General features: G+C 33.5%; 1 pseudogene; it reads right to left on the bottom strand.

Annotated features, from left to right (window-relative positions):
- Positions 1–4,589: 4,589 nt before the first annotated feature.
- On the bottom strand, positions 4,590–8,096 carry LOC120255020 (annotated as a pseudogene).
- Positions 8,097–9,380: the final 1,284 nt, after the last annotated feature.

Raw genomic sequence — 9,380 nt, 5'->3', positions numbered from 1 at the left:
CCACACATGACACTGCCGTGATGTTGAGAAGTTGTTGGTTGTGGGGGCCTGTCAAAGCTTGCTCCCCGCGTGGGCGTTACATGCTGATCGTCCGCTCAGACAATAAAGGAGCTTTGAAGTTCAGTCAACCAGAGTCGTACCATGTCCTTTGATTCGATCGAGCCAAGCATGTGGTCAAATTTCTATGTCAGAGATCGTAATATCTTTTCAGCATGATAGTGGCAATACATCCATCATATCCGCCATGAGACCGCATATTGATGGTCAGATCCCATGGTTCTGTAAAATAATTACTAACAGATTCTCCAGTCAACTTCATCTACATGAGATTTTGCAAAGACCCTGTACTCGAGGCTTGAAGTTGGTCGCAACTGCGCCGTAGATGAGCCTTGATATCTCAGGCAGATCCCATAGTATCCTTGGAGGTTTCTTTGCAGAGAATCGTCTCGAAAATAGATCAATCAATGGGCCTAAAATAAATAATTTCTTCGCCTTCAAGTCTTTCAACTTTGATGCCTCAAGTTCCTTCCTCATGCGTTACATGAGGTACTACTCCATCAGTCCGGTTTGCCACTCCGATTCAACAATATTCCAGTACTCCTTGGATTTTAGAGAATTTTCCATCAACATGCTCGATGATCGTGAGTGACCATCAGCGTGGAATAGATGGTTGCCACGAAAGTTGTCTCTGCAGACGTTTATGAATTCTTGACTGCACAAAAACTCTCCCTTTTGTTGAAAAACCTTGGCTCTTAATACCATTTGATAGCAAAAGAAGAGATGAAGAGAAAGCGCACATTTTATTCATAGTCATTGAAGCCTTTTGATAAAAGGCGAAAATTCTAGAAAGATAATCTCTACTAATTTGAGTTTTAATCAACACACAACTAACTCGAAATGTTTAAATCAAAGATATCTTCAGCAAGCTAAAAATAAAACGTCGTTATCTTACTTGATGAACTGCAAATTTCGACATCAGAAGCCTCAACAAGCTCATTGAAACAATGGAGCTCCCATAGTCGAGACCTTTTGAGCGAAGCTTAGCATGCTGCAGAGCGATGCCACCCACTACTGACACACAGATTGTAGCTAAGCAAACCTCAAGATTTGCGAAGATCATTGTGCCTTTGCCTTTAGGCCCTTGAGAGCTTGCTTAGCCAAGTGACCCCTAGGCAGTGGCTCTAGGGGTGCGAGCAAGCCTGCGTTAGGTCTCCGGCCCGGAGCGGCTCAGTAGGTGAGCTCTCTAATGCTGCTGGGATGAAATATGAATATATATATATATATACTCTTTTTATTCCAAAATATATGTTGTTATTTGAAAAAAATTATTTCAAAATAGTTGTTGTTTTACAATATCAAGACAATATTTATTTATTTTTCTAATTTTACTTATTTTTAATTTCCTAAGTTATATAAATGAAGAGAGTAATATTTATAGTCTCAAGAAAAAAATATAGTTTCAAAAGAAGGATAGTTTAGTAATTTGATTGTTTTTATGTAAAGTTTAGATAATTTAATGATAATTTTTAATTCTTATGTAATATCGCTTAAAGCAGCATGTATGTTAGGAGCGCAGAAAGTATATATCTAATGTTGTTGGGATGAAATACTATAATATATATATATCGAGAACAGCATCGTTTACGCATCTATATGATTTTAAATCTCGAAGTAAGTTTATTCTAAACCGTTGGATGGAAATCAATAGTCTCGATTAAGTTTTAATTTCACGTATCGTATTTATCATCAATAGCGCGTGATGAAAAATGATATGCATAATATTTTGATCTAAACCATTGCTATGTACTTCCCAAATGATGTTATATATATATATATATTGAATGTAAAATAATAAATTTAAAAATTAAGAATTGGTAGGGTATTTTATTTTAAAAATCAGGGATTTATGAGGAATGGAAAATGTTTTTAAGGAATTTGGAGGTAGGTTTGCAACTCTTCAAGGACTTTTGGTTATTTACCTTTTTTTTTAATTATTTTTATTTAATCCATCTACATACAAATAACCCAATGAACTGAAAGTCTGAAACCCAACAGGAATTGAACCAGATTTTTTTTTTTTTTTGGATAATGTTAAAGATCAAGAACAATTATAAAAAAGAAAGTGCAAACTCTAAATTCCTGTAATAAGAATCTTTGTCGGAATTAAGTTTCCGGATAAAGACATCCAAACCGTACGTTGAATCCTATCCAATGATCGGCCCATTCATTAGGGGACCAGCCAAATGGGACCCACTTTGGAATCATTATATTTGCCCCTTTCTTGGATTGTGGGCCAGCATAGATGCAATTTGTAGTTAAATTGATTTGGACTTCTATTTGTAGTTTATTAATTTTAATATTTTTAATATTTATTTTTGTCCTGAGTGACCGCAATATGTGGCTTTTAATTAATTAAAGAAATAATATTTTTTTTTAAAAAAAAATAATATCTTAGTTTCACTTATTTTAATGACCAATTATTTATATAATTCACATCAAATTATATTTTTGCACGCATAGATTACAAAGAGAGCATATACATTATACTTTATGAAATTTTAAATATGTACTATGTAAATGAGAATAATGAGGATAATTACGCATATGAAATTATAATATGATAACACAGTGCCAAGGGAGTTCAAAAAATAAAAATAAATTAATGATTTATGTACTCTACTGCTCTTTTAATAAAAGATCAAAACTGAATATATATATATATATATATTATATAAATCACTCCCTTTTTCTTCCTTTCATCCATGATGAGAATTAAAACACATTAAATGATTTCTTATAAAATTTTTAAAAATTTCCTTCCAAATACCCATGGGTATATATATATATATATATATTACACTACGTGACATGCCATCAATAAACATATTTTTATTATTTCATCCCAACCATGCATTGATCATAGTTGAAACTTACAATCGTTCATTTGAAGTCGAATGTTTATTAACTCGTTATTACGGCGATAGCAAATATACCAATATTTATCCAGTTATTACTAGTTACAGCAAAATGCAATGATTTGTCTCAAATAAACATCAAAAATAAATCAAATCTTCGACTTTTTGCATAGAAATAAAATGTTTTACAGCTAGAATATTCGGCGGTGACAAGTATATCAATACTTATTCATTATTATAGTTCTATAAAAATAGTTTTTCTATTTTAACCATGCGTTATCAAACTTTCAATCTGCATGATAAACAAATCTCCCTCCAGTTCACTTTTTATATATGCGTGAATAGCAAGTCTCTACATCTAATAAATTTAGTTATTTCACAAATTTTTATAAAAAGTTTGTTATCTTTCCAAAATTATTCTTGATTTATACTCCCTCCGTTCCTTTTTATTTGTTATAAAACAGTATTCACTTTTTATCATCAGTTTTCTATTATCGAAGCGTTTATTATTTTTACGTATTTTTATCTTTTATTCGATTCTCTTGGAATTAAATATGAGAGAGAAATGTTTTTTCCAAAACTACCCTAATACTTTATTCATTTTTTATTATCAATTCTTTTTCTTGATATTAGAAAATGAGAGATAAAAAGAAACATGGGTTTATGACAGATAAAAAAGAACGGAGGGAGTATCTTACTATGCAACTATTAGATCGATGATGGACATATCAATACTTATCCATCATTCTAGTTCTACAAAAATAATTTTTTGTCTTGACCATACATTCAAAAGAAGTCAAATATTTTACCATTCCATTATTATAATTATGCAAAAGCAAGTTTCTTCAAAAGGGGGACAAAAAAGGGGAACTTATCTGATCCATACATCCCAATGCAAAGCATAATCACAAGAGTTGATGTGACACAGAGTTCAATCTAAAGAGGGTGCTTTCAAAGAAAAGGGAGGTGATGAGAAGGAATCCCATCCCAATATCCCATTGCATTGAAGTGTCTCTAACCTTCTCTTCTCCAATAAAAACAAGAGGTGGAGAATGGAGATGTCTCTCTTCTCTTCACGCCACAAACCCTAAAGTTCTATGGATATGAACCATAAGACATTTTAAAGGTGGGAGAGGACTCTTATCTTTTGTCTCATTGTTCAGTTTTAATAACTAGAAAACACCAAACATCATTGACTATTCTACTTGTTCTTTTCTCCCTCTCTCTAAAATCTAAATATGTATGTACATATACCCTGGATATTTTCTATTTGCATAAATAATCACATTTTTAAAATTTTAAAAAAAAAAATCTAGGGCCCCATGTCAGGGGTAAGTTCATTGAAACAAAAAAAAAATAATAATAATAAACAAATAAACAAGTGATTTTTTTTATTACTAAAAAAAATCAGAAAGAACCAAGGTGTTTTGGTAGATAATAAGGACTAAAAAGTAAATTGATCAAGAAAGAAGGACTATTTAGAACTCTGAAACCACATAAGCCAATCAATGATAATGAAAATATTCAATAACCAATAAATAAGTACCCTAGCATTTATGTGGATTGGTTGCATGTGCATGCTGCAAACCATGTTTACCATGTCATGCCGAAATAAATTTTCAAGAACAAGCAACAATCAAGAAAGCTTTAGGAAAACCAAAAGGTACCTAGATATCATAAATCATAATGGAAAATAGAAACCATATGTTTAATGTGCTGAAAGAATACATTGATCAAGAGCTGCAGTTCATATTAAAGGAATCATCAAAACTTTTGGTTTTTCAAAGACAGTAAGGCAGGAAAGTTTTACTGTCTTTACTGTTTCCTTACTTGCAGCAAACAGAAGTTTATCATGCCGAAGAAGTCTTCTTCTGCTGGAATATGACAGCGTAGACAGGGACGGCGACACCAATGCTGAATGCAGAAAGCACTGCAAGACTCATCTTGAGCTTCTGGTGTTTCATCCGGTCAAGATTGTACATGTGTTTTGCATGAAGGTAGTATGGTTCATCATGGCCATGACCTCCCATCCTTTTAACTCCAGTTGCGTGGAATCCTCGAGATACTGAGGAACATCCAACACTAGCAATTTAGATTGCAGATAAATGATTTGTTAAATATGGGTCTTACATAAGTGGCTATACCCAAAAGCATGATACCAACCCTTAAGATACCTTAAGAATCAATTTAGGATCCACTAAATACAAGGTTGTAATACTCTGGATTCAGTAATCTAATCAAGTTCATACATAGAGCAAGGAGTGGTGGGATTCAAAGGAGCATCCATGCCCTGTACAATAGTAGGTACGGTTGCATAGGTATAACTCCATATTATAGGTCAAGGACTTCTCAAAATCCTTTTGATATCATATATTAGGAAACCCCATAATGTTTTTGTTCACATAAATTAGGTTTTCTTCCACTCATAGATATTCAAAAATACTTGAGTTGTTTCTCATGAAGTCTAATCAGCTAGGGTGTTCTGGTAAATGACTTTAAAAATAATTTGGCAGACATTAAAAAAATGGCAGATAGCATGTATAGGTAAACCATGTGCCCAAATATCTGCTGGAAAAAATGTGGCCAACTGTAGAAAATGACAAACCAGTAATTAGATGAACAAAATATAGACATAATCAACCGGTCTTCCACATATGTAAATAGTTTGTAACTATATTAAACAGATTAAAGAAAGATGACAACCGTATCATTTCCAGTTATAGCACTTCGGCATTGCCCTCTATTGCTACACCAGTAATGACATTTGTTTAATTAAACAGAGTCAGCAATACAACATGTCAACAACAACAACAAAAAAAAGTTGTTGATTGGATTGGTAGTAAAATATCAATCAAGTATATCTTCGAAGTTTCTAAATTGATGGCAACATATGCCTATTGACTTAGCAGAATCCAACAAAAGCATTTATAGTTTGTAATTTTCATCTATTCATTGATTTAATCATTTGAAAAATTTTGCCCAAAGTAGCCACACCACTTCCAAGTTGAGCAAAAAAGAAATATTTTTGGCATCATATTACGTGGTCTCAACAAAAAGTGATCACACCATCATAGATATCTACCATTCTCAGAGTCACGAAAATACCATGGGTGCAATAACATAGCTTAATTGCAAATCACTGCAACACCATATGTAACCTATCCAAGTTGGCCAGATATCAAATTAACATACAAGACACATGCATAGTACAAAATTTAGTACAAATTCTCTCTAGGATTAATGAGTGATGATTGAAGCACCCCATGTTGGGAAACTATGGCCTCCTCGCATTTTGTAGACCTGGTTCAGATAGTTGCTTAGTACTTTACAGGATTAGGTTGCCAGCTACCACTATGTTGCATAACGGAGTTGTTGCAAAAATCATGCAGCATATGAATGTTTATTTGAAGCTGGCCCAGAAGAAAGTCCTCGAACATAAATTTACATGACTAAGCGTATTGCTGACATTTTTGTTACATACACACTCCTCCCCACAATCTTAAAACCAAAAACAAAAGCTCACCAATCAATAAAAACAAAACCCTTTAGAATGAGTTGTGAAAGTACAATTGCTAAAACTTCGTTATCTAACAATTGTATTATTTTGACAACTGTGACAAATCTAGGACAAGCGGGGTGCATTTAAAATTGAGAGAAATAGCATAGACATTAAGAGAATAAACAGTTATCTACAAACTTTTCCTCCATTTAATTATCCAAGTAATTTTATTCATTTAACCAACTCAAGAAAACAAAAATTTCAATTTTATTATATTCATTTTTTTTTTACCTCAAGAGACACTAGATTTTACAAACCAACTGAACTGCATAAGCTATAGGATTCAACGTCTATCACCTTAAAAAAAGTGATGCACAATCTTCCTAACAAGGATGAGGTTACTCAAACCATGCCCATACCTCATCAATACAGTTCCCATCAACCAACCAAAGGTAGTGAATGATCTTCAAATGCTACCATTTCCCCTGAGAGAGGATTGTTTCAGAACAGGCCCAGCCCAGAAAAAATGAGACAGAGTCATCAATTTAGCTCCTCAATTGCGCCTAAGTCTTGCTGGCCTTGAAGAACAAATATTCCCCGCCAACCCCAAAAGCTTTTATCACAAAACCTCAAGTCATCATAGTCAAAGAATAGATCGAAGGAATCTAGGTCCGGACAATGAAGAAGTTCGTAACAAAAATAATAGTCATGGCGTACTTATGCTATTTGTATGTGACTTTAAGCTCTATTCATACTCGCTCAGGCCCTCTAACATAAGTAGAAAGCAGCATCTGCAAAAGATGTTTCCTTGTGTTATAAACTCTGGAGGAGATCAGGTCTCCCATGCCTTACCCGCATCTCACCTAATGGTGTTCCATGCATTCCAAAGTACTAGCCATTCATAAGTTGTACACATCTCTACAAATATGTAAATTACTCAAGTAATGTACATAACGATCATTTGATTTGATGCACTTGGAATTCATTTTAGAAACAAAAAAACTACTTTTTCCTATGGCATAAAAGCCTCATTCACCAAACATAAATCATCAAGAAGAACAAGAACATACATAACAACAGCCACTTACTCATTTTTGAATCACGAACATGCATTCACTATCCAAATCAAGCATAAAACCCAAATGCAGATAAAACTTCCAATATTGATCAATATACATAACTCTTCATACACATCATCCACACTAGTCCAAAAACAAAATAATAACATGAAGTCATGAGATAGCATTTTTCATTAGCACTCCATGATCTTTCCAAATAATAATCACCCAATTCAGCATACGAGTTTGAAAAACACGACTAATCCCAATATAACAATCAATATCTACACTGATAAGCATCCAATAACCACAAATTTGTGGCCAAATTTCAAAACACAATCAATTGAGTACAATAACAACGAAAAAGAACATCAAATACGCCAAGATTCAAGTTATCACACCAAATTCTCACTGGCTTCTCAAAAACCGCAAAATAACATGAAAACCAAATTTTTAATATGAAACAGAAATAAATCCAGATTGGGGCAAAATCAAGAGATTGAGCTATAAGATCAATCCATTAGAGGGTTTAGATGGATTTAGAGCTCACCTGATTTGCAAATGGCGGCTTCCGAGGAGGAGAGGGAGCTTGAAACCGGATCTGATTCCGCCGTTGAGCGCCATCGAGCTTCTCGAAATGCCTGGAAAAAGCGATCCCTTCTCCTTCCGATTTCTCTGATAAATTTGAAGCAAACCCTAATAATTTTCTCAAATTTGATAAACCCTTCTTGCATGTCCTTATGATTTAATTTGCGAAATAAGTGAAAGTTAGGGGCGTATTATAAATTTTTAAAACATCTGAAAAATGTAAGCCAACTGGGGGCTTATAGTAAAATTTTATTTTTCCCATTTTATTTTTGTTTTCATTTTGTTTTGTTTTTATCATCTTTTTAAGTGAATAAAACCACAATTTCATTAACGAAAAATGATGTGGAGGTAAATGGAGTGTTCAACCTGAGGCGTATTATAAAGAATCATCATCTTCGAGATCTATTAAGATCCCAGATCCTCAGATAGAACGATTTGTTTTCCAAAAGCTCATGCAAAACGAGAAACGATAAGTGTCTTGTTGAATCACTCATTGCGCTCACACTCAAGTATGCTCCTAACTTCCCTAAGCTGGTTTATCGCCTATTTATCATCATCAGGACAATAATTGACTTTAATCGTAACAGTATTGGTGTGTAAACACCAAAAGAAAACAAATTCACTAGGAGAGTGGATAGTACATGCACTGATAACGCTCAAGAGAAGACTAAAAAGATTGTCCTCGCATGAAGGCGTCGGTGATCAAACTGAGCCAGATTAGCCGTCGATGTTGGAGTGTTGTGCCACCAAGATCATTCTCTCATGACCCCTAGAAACTCGAGGTTGCGTTTGCGATGCTAATTGAATTCTTAAGCTTCAGCTTGTTTTGCTTAGAGCACCACAGACATCTATAGAAGAAAAGCATGATTAATTTTGATCATCACAAAGGTACAGCGTAAAATGGAATTAAATATGTGCATTTTATTTAAAGCTCAAATGTTCCAAGCTTATAAATACACATATAAAGTTCATGTATTCTTGGACTGGACTCGAGGTCAAGCTCCAAGGAGTCTAGAGGTCAAGCAAGGTTACGTGGTAAATTAGCGATTAAAAATATGGCCAAAATGATTCAGATTTGCTATGAATTGAGCATTAATAAACAAGTGATCAATTATTATCTACTTTCATCACCAAATTTTTACTTAAAACCTTAGTAAACAAAAGATTACATAATAGCTCCCGAGATAATTTCGAATTTCCATTAAAAACATATATATATATATATATATATATATATAGAATGAGGAAACACAGTCGCGTAATAGGTTGTGAAAAGTCTTAAAGTGAAGGCTAATAAAAAATTACAATATTGTAAATGAA

This window comes from Dioscorea cayenensis, unplaced genomic scaffold, assembly GCF_009730915.1.
Source record: "Dioscorea cayenensis subsp. rotundata cultivar TDr96_F1 unplaced genomic scaffold, TDr96_F1_v2_PseudoChromosome.rev07_lg8_w22 25.fasta BLBR01000791.1, whole genome shotgun sequence".
NCBI lineage: Eukaryota > Viridiplantae > Streptophyta > Magnoliopsida > Dioscoreales > Dioscoreaceae > Dioscorea > Dioscorea cayenensis.
The sequence above is the reverse complement of the archived record's forward strand: the minus strand, read 5'-3'. Positions and strand labels throughout refer to the sequence as shown.